Genomic DNA, 11,956 nt, shown 5'->3' on the forward strand with positions numbered 1-11,956 from the left:
TTCGATTATGAAATATGGCAGATGGATGTCAAAACGGCGTAACTTAACGGTTTCCTTAAGGAAGAGTTGTATATGATGCAACCCGAAGGTTTTGTCGATCCTAAGAATGCTAACAAGGTGTGCAAGCTCCAGCGATCCATTTATGGACTGGTGCAAGCATCTCGGAGTTGGAACAAACGCTTTGATGAGGTGATCAAAGCATTTGGGTTTATACAAGTGGTTGGAGAATCTTGTATTTACAAGAAAGTGAGTGGGAGCTCTGTGGCGTTTCTAATATTATATGTGGATGACATATTGCTGATTGGAAACAACGTAGAGTTTTTGGAGAGCATAAAGGATTACTTGAATAAAAGTTTCTCTATGAAGGACCTAGGATAAGCCGCTTACATTCTAGGCATTAAGATCTACAGGGATAGATCAAAACGCCTGATAGGACTTTCACAAAGCACATACCTTGATAAAGTTTTGAAGAGGTTCAAAATGGAACAGTCCAAGAAAGGGTTCTTGCCAGTTTTACAAGGTACGAGATTGAGTAAGACTCAGTGCCCAGCAACTGATGAGGATAGAGAGCATATGAGCACCGTCCCCTATGCTTCAGCCATAGGTTCTATCATGTATGCAATGTTGTGCACTAGACCGGACGTTAGCCTGGCCATAAGTATGGCAGGCAGGTTCCAGAGTAATCCACGAGTGGATCACTGGACGGCGGTCAAGAATATCCTGAAGTACCTGAAAAGGACTAAGGAGATGTTTCTCGTGTATGGAGGTGACGAAGAGCTCGCCGTAAAGGGTTACGTCGATGCAAGCTTTGACACAGATCCGGACGACTCTAAGTCGCAGACCGGATACGTATTTATTCATAATGGGGGTGCGGTAAGCTGGTGCAGTTCCAAGCAAAGCGTCGTAGCAGATTCTACATGTGAAGCGGAGTACATGGCTGCCTCGGAGGCGGCTAAGGAGGGTGTCTGGATGAAGCAGTTCATGACGGATCTTGGAGTGGTGCCAAGCGCACTGAATCCAATAACCTTGTTCTGTCACAACACGGGTGCCATTGCCCTAGCAAAGGAACCACGGTTTCACAAGAAGACCAGACACATCAAACGACGCTTCAACCTCATCCGCGACTACGTCGAAGGGGAGGACGTGAATATATGCAAAGTGCACACGGCTCTGAATGTAGCAGACCCGCTGACTAAACCTCTTCCACGGGCAAAGCATGATCAACACCAAAACTGTATGGGTGTTAGATTTATTACAATGTAATTCGCATGATGATGTGAGGGCTAGATTATTGACTCTAGTGCAAGTGGGAGACTGTTGGAATTATGCCCTAGAGGCAATAATAAATATAGTTATTATTATAATTCCTGTATCAAGATAATCGTTTATTATCCATGCTATAATTGTATTGAATGAAGACTTATATACATGTGTGGATACATAGACAAAACACTGTCCCTAGCAAGCCTCTAGTTGGCTAGCCAGTTGATCAAAGATAGTCAGGGTCTTCTGATTATGAACAAGGTGTTGTTGCTTGATAACTGGATCACGTCATTAGGAGAATCACGTGATGGACTAGACCCAAACTAATAGACGTAGCATGTTGATCGTGTCATTTTGTTGCTACTGTTTTCTGCGTGTCAAGTATTTGTTCCTATGACCATGAGATCATGTAAATCACTGACACCGGAGGAATGCTTTGTGTGTATCAAACGTCGCAACGTAACTGGGTGACTATAAAGATGCTCTACAGGTATCTCCGAAGGTGTTCGTTGAGTTAGTATGGATCGAGACTGGGATTTGTCACTCCGTGTGACGGAGAGGTATCTCGGGGCCCACTCGGTAATACAACATCACACACAAGACTTGCAAGCAATGTGACTTAATGTAAGTTGCGGGATCTTGTATTACGGAACGAGTAAAGAGACTTGCCGGTAAACGAGATTGAAATAGGTATGCGGATACTGACGATCGAATCTCGGGCAAGTAACATACCGAAGGACAAAGGGAATGACATACGGGATTATATGAATCCTTGGCACCGAGGTTCAAATGATAAGATCTTCGTAGAATATGTGGGATCCAATATGGGCATCCAGGTCCCGCTATTGGATATTGACCGAGGAGTCACTCTGGTCATGTCTGCATAGTTCTCGAACCCGCAGGGTCTGCACACTTAAGGTTCGAAGTTGTTTTATGCGTATTTGAGTTATATGGTTGGTTACCGAATGTTGTTCGGAGACCCGGATGAGATCACGGACGTCACGAGGGTTTCCGAAATGGTCCGGAAACGAAGATTGATATATAGGATGACATCATTTGACTACCGGAAGGTTTTCAGAGTTACCGGGAATGTACCGGGAATGACGAACGGGTTCCGGTTGTTCACCGGGGGGGGGGGGGCAACCCACCCCGGGGAAGCCCATAGGCCTTGGGGGTGGCACACCAGCCCTTAGTGGGCTGGTGGGACAGCCCAAGAAGGCCCTATGCGCCATAGGAAGAAAATCAAAGAGGAAAAGAAAAGAAAAAAGGAGGTGGGAAAAAGGGGAGGACTCCCCCCTTGGCTCGGCCGAACCCTTGGTGCTCCTTGAGCCCCAAGGCAAGGCCCCCCTCTCCCACCTATATATATGGAGGTTTTAGGGCTGATTTGAGACAACTTTGCCACGGTAGCCCAACCACATATCTCCACGGTTTTACCTCTAGATCGCGTTTCTGCGGAGCTCGGGCGGAGCCCTGCTGAGATTAGATCACCACCAACCTCTGGAGCGTCGTCACGCTGCCGGAGAACTCATCTACCTCTCCGTCTCTCTTGCTGGATCAAGAAGGCCGAGATCATCGTTGAGCTGTACGTGTGCTGAACGCGGAGGTGCCGTCCGTTCGGCACTAGATCATGGGACGGATCGCGGGACGGTTCGCGGGGCGGATCGAGGGATGTGAGGACGTTCCACTACATCAACCGCGTTTCTTAACGCTTCTGCTGTGCGATCTACAAGGGTACGTAGATCGATTATCCCCCCTCGTAGATGGACATCACCATGATAGGTCTTCATGCGCGTAGGAAATTTTTTGTTTCCCATGCGACGTTCCCCAACACGCCATGGCATCGTCCTCCGGAATATCCAAGATAACAAACTCTGGTAAGATAGTGACATTAGCAACCACAACAGGCACATCCTCGCAAATGCCAATAGGGAAAGCACTTGATTTGGCGGCCATTTGCAGAGAGATTTCAGTGGGTGTCAACTTATCCAGTTCAAGTCTACGATAAAGAGAGAGAGGCATAACACAAACACCGGCTCCAAGGTCGCATAAATCAGTTCTAACGTAGTTTCCTTTAATGGAGCAAGGTATAGTGGGCACATCGGGATCACCTAGTTTCTTGGGAGTTCCACCCTTGAAGGTATAGTTAGCAAGCATGGTGGAAATCTCAACCTCCGGTATCCTCCTCTTATTAGTCACAATATCTTTCATGTACTTAGCATACAGAGACATTTTGAGCATATCTGTGAAACGCATTTGCAGAAAGACAGGTCTGATCATTTCAACGAATCGCTCAAAATCCTCATCGTCCTTTTTCTTGGATGGTTTGGGAGGAAAGGGCATGGGTTTCTGAACCCATGGTTCCCTTTCTTTACCATGCTTCCTAACAGCAAAGTCATTCTTATCGTATCTTCTATTCTTAGGCTGTGGGTTATCAAGATCAGGTTCAATCTCCACATCCTTTTCATTGCTAGGTTGAGCATCAACATGAACATCACTATTGATATTATCATTAGGCTCATGTTCATCACCAGATTTTGTTTCAGCATCAGAGACAGAGACATCATTTGGACTCTCAGGTGTAGCAGCAATAGGGTTGCTAGCATGCAGGTTCCTATCATCTTTCTTCTTCTTTCTAGGATGACTAGGTGCATCAGTGCTAACTCCTTGAGAATCTTGTTCAATTCTCTTTGGATGACCCTCAGGATACAAAGGTTCCTGGGTCATTCTACCGCCTCTAGTGAGGACTCTGACGGAATTGTCATTCAACTCATTGAGCAAGTCATTCTGAGCCTTAAGTACTTGTTCTACCTGAGTAGTAACCATAGAGGCATGTTTACTCAGAAGATTAAGATCATTGACATTTCTGTCCACACAAGCACTTAAATGACTAAGCATACGAGCATTCTGTTCCAATTGTCTGCTAACATAATCATTGAAACTCTGTTGTTTAGCAACAAAGTTATCAAATTCATCCAGGCATAAACTAGCAGGTTTATCAAAAGGAATATCACTCTCATCAAACCTACACAGAGAATTTACTTCTACTACCTGTATCGGGCTATCAAGACCATGGATCTCTTCGGTAGGTGGTAGATTTTTGACATCTTCAGATTTAATGCCTTTCTCTCGCATAGATTTCTTGGCTTCTTGCATATCTTCAGGACTGAGGAATAGAATATCTCTTTTCTTCGGAGTTGGCTTAGGAGGTGGTTCGAGAATAGTCCGAGCATTCTCATTGCACAAGATGTTATTCAATAGGATCTCAGCTTGTTCTACAGTTCGTTCCCTAAAAACACAACCAGCACAACTATCTTGGTGGTCTTTGGAAGCAATGGCAAGTCCATTATAGAAGATATCAAGTATTTCATTTTTCTCAAGAGGGTGATCAGGCAAAGCATTTAGTAGCTGGACGAGCCTCCCCCAAGCTTGTGGGAGACTCTCTTCTTCAGCTTGACCAAAGTTGTATATTTCCTGCAAGCCAGCTTGCTTCTTATGGACAGGGAAATATTTTTTAGAGAAGTAGTAGACCATATCCTGGGGGCTACGCACACAACCAGGAGTAAGAGAAGTGAACCAGGTCTTAGCATCATCCTTTAGCGAGAAAGGAAACAACTTGAGGATATAGTAGTGGCGGATCTTCTCCTCACTAGTGAATAGGGTGGCTATATCGTGCAGTTTGGTAAGATGGGCTACAACCGTTCCAGACTCATAACCGTGAAAAGGATCAGATTCGACCAGAGTGATTAACTCAGGGTCGACAGGGAATTCATAATCCTTATCGGTCACAAAGATATGCGAAGTAGCAAACTTCGGGTCGTATTTCATCCTAGCGTTCAGAGATTTTTCTTTCCACTTGCGCAGTAGTTTCTCAACATCATAGCTATCCTTACACGCAAGAAAATCCTCAGCTATCTCTCCCTCCATAACATAACGTTCAGGCATAACAGGCAATTCAGCCATAGGAGAGCTAGTTCTAGCAGGCAAAATAGGAGGTTCTACTTCAATAGTATCAGCAGTTTCAGAAGTATCATCACATCTATTAGCAATTCTAGCAATTTTGCATCAAGGAATGCACCTAGTGGCAAAGCAGTATCAAGCATAGCGTCATCAGGCAAAGCAGTATCAAGCATAGCATCATCAGGCAAAGCAGTATCAGGCATAGCAGAAGTAGCATCATCAAGCACAGGCGACATATCAAGATTTCTAGTAGGAGGTGATGTCGCAAACTTACTCATAACTGAAGGTGAATCAAGTGCAGAGCTAGATGGCAGCTCCTTACCTGTCCTCGTAGTTGAGGGCAAGACTTTAGTTCTTGGATCTATCGGATTCCTCATAGTGATCAACAGACGAAAATCCCAAGTGACTCAGAGAATATAGCTGTGCTTCCCGGGCAACGGCGCCAGAAAAACGTCTTGATAACCCACAAGTATAGGGGATCGCAACAGTTTTCGAGGGTAGAGTATTCACCCCAAATTTATTGATTCGACTCAAGGGGAAGCGAAAGAATATTCTCAAGTATTAGCAGCTGAGTTGTCAATTCAACCACACCTGAAAGATTTAGTGTCTGCAACAAAGTATCAATAGCAAAGTAGGGTGACAGCAGCAGTAGCAACAGTAACCAGTAGCAGCAAAGTAACAGCAGCAACAGTGACAGCAGTAGCGGCAAAGTAACAGAGCAAGGACGAGTAGTAAAAGACTCCTACGCATTGGATCGGTGATGGATGATTATGCCGGATGTGATTCATCATGTAACAGCTATAACACGGAGAAATATGTGACTAGCTCCCGTTCGTCAATCTAATGTAGGCATGTATTCCGTATGTAGCCATACGTGCTTAGGAAAAAGAACTTGCATGACATCTATTATCCATCCCTCCCGTGGCAGCGGGGTCCTAATGGAAAGTATGGGATATTAAGGTTCTCCTTTTAATAAAGAACCGGACCAACGCATTAACACTTGGCGAATACATGAACTCCTCATACTATGGTCATCTCCGGGAGTGGTTCCGGCTATTGTCACTCCGGGGTTGCCGGGTCATAACACATAGTAGGTGACTACAACTTGCAAGATAGGATCTAAAACACACATATATTGGCGACCACATAATAGGTTCAGATCTGAAATCATGGCACTCGGGCCACAGTGACAAGCATGGCAAAGTAGTAGCAACATCAATCTCAGAACATAGTGGATACTAGGGATCAATCCCCGTCAAAACTAACTCGATTACATGATAGATCTCATCCAACTCATCACCGTCCAGCAAGCCAACGATGAGATTACTCATGAACGGTGAAGAGCATCATCGAATTGGTGATGGAGGAAGGTTGATGATGGCGACGATTTCCCCTCTCCGGAGCCCAGAACGGACTCCAGATCTGCCCTCGAGATGAAGAACAGGAGGTGGCGGCGCCTCCGTATCATGAAACGCGATGAATCCTTCTCTCTGATTTTTTTCCGAGCAAAACGGAATATATAGAGCTGAGATTGGAGGCGGTGGAGCTCTGTGGGTCCCACAAGCCTACCAGGCGCGGCCAGGGGGTGGCCGCGCCTCCTGGGCTTGTGGCCCACTGGCTCACCTCCTCCGGTGGATCTTTACGCAGGTATTTTTCATTAATTCCAGAAAAATTCTCCGTAAATTTTCAGGTCATTTTGAGAACTTTTATTTCTGCACAAAAACAATACCATGGCAATTCTGCTGAAAACAGCGTTAGTCCGGGTTAGTTCCATTCAAATCATGCAAATTAGAGTCCAAAACAAGGGCAAAAGAGTTCGGAAAAGTAGATACGACGGAGACGTATCATTTGGTAAGATGTGCTACAACCGTTTCAGACTCATAACCATGAAAAGGATCAGATTCGACCAGAGTGATTAACTCAGGGTCGACAGAGAATTCATAATCCTTATCGTACACAAATATAGGCGAAGTAGCAAACTTCGGGTCGTATTTCATCCTAGTGTTCAAAGATTTTTCTTTCCACTTGCGCAGTAATTTCTCAAGATCATAACTATCCTTACAAGAAAGAAAGTCCTGATCTATCTCACCCTCCATAACATAATCCTCAAGCATATCAGGCAATTCATATCTAGGAGAGCTAGTTCTAACAGGAGAAATAGCAGGTTCTACTTCAATAATCTCAACAGTTTCAGAAGTATCATCACATCTAGCAGCAACTCTAGCAATTTGTGCATCAAGGAATGCACCTAGTGGCAAAGCAGTATCAAGCAAAGCATCATCACAAGCATCATGGACAACAGAAGTAGCATCATCAAGCACAGGCGACACATCAAAATTTCTAGCAGGAGGTGGTGTCGCAAACTTACTCATAACTGAAGGTGAATCAAGTGCAGAGCTAGATGGCAGTCCCTTACCTGTCCTCGTAGTTGAGGGCAAGACTTTAGTTTTTGGATCTCTCGGATTCCTCATAGTGATCAGCAGACGCAAATCCCAAGTGACTCAGAGAATAGATCTATGCCTCCCCGGCAACGGCGCCAGAAAATAGTCTTGATAACCCACAAGTATAGGGGATCGCAACAGTTTTCGAGGGTAGAGTATTCAACCCAAATTTGTTGATTTGACACAAGGGGAAGCCAAAGAATATTCTCGAGTATTAGAAGTTGAGTTGTCAATTCAATCACACCTGAAAGATTTAGTATCTGCAACAAAGTATCAGTAGCAAAGTGGTGTGATAGCAACAATAGCAATGGTAACAGTAGCGGCAGTGACAACAGTAGCAGTAACAGTAGCAGCAGTGACAACAGTAGCAGTAACAGTAGCAGCAGAGTAACATAGCAAGGACTAGTAGGAAAAGACTCGTAGGCATTGGATCGGTGATGGATAATTATGTCGGATGATATTCATCATGCAACAGTTATAACACGGAGAGATATGTAACTAGCTCCAGTTCGTCAATGTAATGTATGCATGTATTCCATATGTAGTCATACGTGCTTAGGGAAAAGAACTTGCATGACATCTATTGTCCATCCCTCGTGTGGCAGCAGGGTCCTAATGGAAACTACGGGATATTAAGGTTCTCCTTTTAATAGAGAACCGGAACAAAGCATTGGCACTTAGTGAATACATGAACTCCTCATAGTATGGTCATCTCCGAGAGTGGTTCCGGCTATTGTCACTACGGGGTTGCCGGGTCATAACACATAGTAGGTGACTACAACTTGCAAGATGGGATCAAGAACACACATATATTGACGAGAACATAATAGGCTCAGATCTGAAATCATGGCACTCGGGCCCTAGTGACAAGCATTAAGCATGGCAAAGTAGTAGCAACATCAATCTCAGAACATAGTGGATACTCGTGATCAATCCCCGTCAAAACTAACTCGATTACATGATAGATCTCATCCAACCCATCACCGTCCAGCAATCCTACGATGAGATTACTCACGAATGGTGAAGAGCATCATGGAATTGGCGATGAAGGAAGGTTGGTGATGACGATGGCGACGATCTCCCCTATCCGAAGCCCAGAACGGACTCCAGATCTTCCCTCCAAAGGAAGAACAAGAGGTGGCAGCGCCTCCGTATCATAAAATGCGATGAACTCTTCTCCTTGATTTTTTTCTGATGAAAGGGACTAAATAGAGCTGGAGTTGGAGGCGGTGGAGCTCTGAGGGCCCCACAAGCCTGCTAGGCGCGGCCAGGGGGGCCCTCGCCTGGTGGGCTTGTGGGCTCCTCGCTCCACTCCTCCGGTTGATTCTTGTGCCAGTATTTTTTATATATTCCACAAAAAATCCTCGTAAATTTCCAGGTCATTCCGAGAACTTTTGTTTCTGTGCAAAAACAACAGCATGGCAATTCTGCTGAAAACAGCATTAGTCCGGGTTAGTTCCATTCAAATCATGCAAATTAGAGTCCAAAACAAGGGCAAAAGAGTTTGGAAAAGTAGATACGACGGAGACGTATCAACTCCCCCAAGCTTAAAGCCTTGCTTGTCCTCAAGCAATTCAGTTGACAAACTGAAAGAAACAAAAGAAAAACTTTTACGAACTCTGTTTGATCTTGTTGTTGCAATTATGTCTAACCCATATTCAGATTTTCAGCAAGATCACAAGCTAACCACATAAGCAATGACATTTAGGTCTCAAGAGGAACTCATATCAATGGCATAATCAACTAGCGAGCAATAATAATAAGTTTCAAATGTCAACACTTAAATCAAAACAATCATGAAGCAATATGAACAGATGGTATCTCGCTAGCTCTTTCTGAGACCGCAAAACATAAATGCACAGCACCTTCAAAGACCAAGGGCTGACTGAACATTGTAATTCATGGCAAAGAATATCCAGTCACAGTCATACTCAATAACAATTAAAAGCAAAGCATAGAAATGACAGAGGTGCTCTCTAATTGGTGCTTTTATAAGAAGAGGATGACTCAACAGAAACATAAATAGATAGGCCCTTCGCAGAGGAAAGCATTGGTTTGCAGAGGTGCCAGAGCTCAAGCTTTAAAGACAGAGATAAATAATTTTGGGTGGCGTGCTTTCATTGTCAACGTAATGACCAATAGTTTTCACCATCTTCCATGCTACACATACTATAGGAGGTTCCCGAACAGAAAAGTAAAGTTTTGACTCCCACACCATCGATCAATCACACTCCACGAATAGCCGAATCCTCGGGTGCCATCCATACCAACAACAATCCACGGGGAGTTTTGTTTGCAATTATCTTTTCCATTTGAGCATGGAACTGGGCACACCAATTACCGGCCCCTTTCTCGTGAATGATAGTGAATAAACACGTATCAAGGATAACACGCCTAGCATGGAAGATACTGACCGCCCCTTTTCACAACATGAGCGGTGCTACTTCTCAAACAACAGCGCCAGAAATTGACACGTTGACGGAGATTGGGCTTGCGTTGGTTTTTCCCTTGAAGAGGAAAGGGTGATGCAGCACAGGAGCAGTAAGTATTTCCCTCACTTTGAGAACCAAGGTATCGATCCAGAAGGAGGGTCTCGTCAAGTCCAGAGTACCTGCGCAAACACAAACATGCTTGCACCCAACGCTTCAAAGGGGTTGTCAATCCCTTCAAGATTGTTTGCAAAGTGAGATCTGAAGGCGGAAAGTGCAACGAAGTACAAAGTGTAAGGCTGAAAATATGGTGTGGAGTAGACCCTGGGGTCCATAGTGTTCACTAGAGGCTTCTCTCAAAATAGCAAGTATTACGATGGGTGAACAAATTACTGTTGAGCAATTGATAGAACCGCGCAAAGTCATGACGATATCTAAGGCAATGATCTAGCATATAGGCATCACGTCCGAGACAAGTAGACTGATACTTTCTGCATCTACTACTATTACTCCACACATCGACCGCTATCCAGCATGCATCTAGTGTATTGAGTTCATGATGAACAGAGTAACGCCTTAAGCAAGATGACATGATGTAGAGTGATAATCTCAAACCAATGATGAAAACCCCATCTTTTTACCCTTGATGGCAACAACACGATACATGCCTCGCTACCCCTTCTGTCACTGGGTGAGGTCACTGCACGGTATGAATCCAAAACCAAGCACTTCTCCCATGGCAAGAATCATAGATCTAGTTGGCCAAACAAAACCCACAACTCGAAGAGAATTACAAGGATATGAAATCATTCATAAGAGAGATCAGAAGAAACTCAAATAAGATTCATAGATAATCTGATCATAGATCCACAATTCATCGGATCTCGACAAACACACCACAAAAGAAGATTACATCGGATAGATCTCCATGAGGATCATGGAGAACTTTGTATTGAAGATCCAAGAGAGAGAAAAGGCCATCTAGTTACTAGCTATGGACCCGTAGGTCAATGGTGAACTACTCACGCATCATCGGAGAGGTCATGGTGTTGATGGAGAAGCCTTCCGTGTCCGAATCCCCCCTCCGGCAGGGCACCCGGACGTGCCCCAGATGGGATCTTGCAGAGACAGAAGCTTGCGGCGGCGGAAAACTGATTACGATGCTCCCTTGATTTTTTTGGGAATATTTGGGAATATATAGGCGCAAGATCTAGGTCAGGGGACCTCCAGGGGGCCCACAAGCCTGCATGGCGCACCCCCTGGCCGCAGGGTGGGGGCTTGTGGGACCCCTGGGGCTCTTCTGGCTTGGCTCCCAAGTCCCCCGATCTTCTTCCGTTCCAGAAAAAATCTTTTTGGGGATTTTCTTCCATTTGGACTCTGTTTCAAAATCTCCTCTGAAAGGGCTTAAAAACATGGAAAAAACAGGAACTGGCACTTGGCACTGAATTAATAAGTTAGTCCCAGAAAATAAATAAAAGGCATGCAAAACATCCAAAGTTTGACAAGATAATAGCATGAAACCATCAAAAATTATAGATACGTTGGAGACGTATCAAGCATCCCCAAGCTTAACTCCTGCTCGTCCTCGAGTAGGGAAGTGATAAAGAATGAATTTTTGATGTGGAATGCTACCTAGCATAGTTGTCCTTTGCAACTTCTTTCACGTGGCATGAACGTTCAGATCCGTAAGATTCAAAACAATAGTTTTCTATTGACATGAAAACAGTAATACTTCAAGCAAACTAGCAAAGTAATCATGAACTTTCGAAATAACAAGGCCAAAGAAAGTTATCCCTACAAAATCATATAGTCTGGCTATGCTCCATCATCCTCACACAACTAATGTAAATCATGCACAACCCCGGA

This window comes from Hordeum vulgare, chromosome 3H (genome assembly GCF_904849725.1).
Source record: "Hordeum vulgare subsp. vulgare chromosome 3H, MorexV3_pseudomolecules_assembly, whole genome shotgun sequence".
Classification (NCBI taxonomy): domain Eukaryota; kingdom Viridiplantae; phylum Streptophyta; class Magnoliopsida; order Poales; family Poaceae; genus Hordeum; species Hordeum vulgare.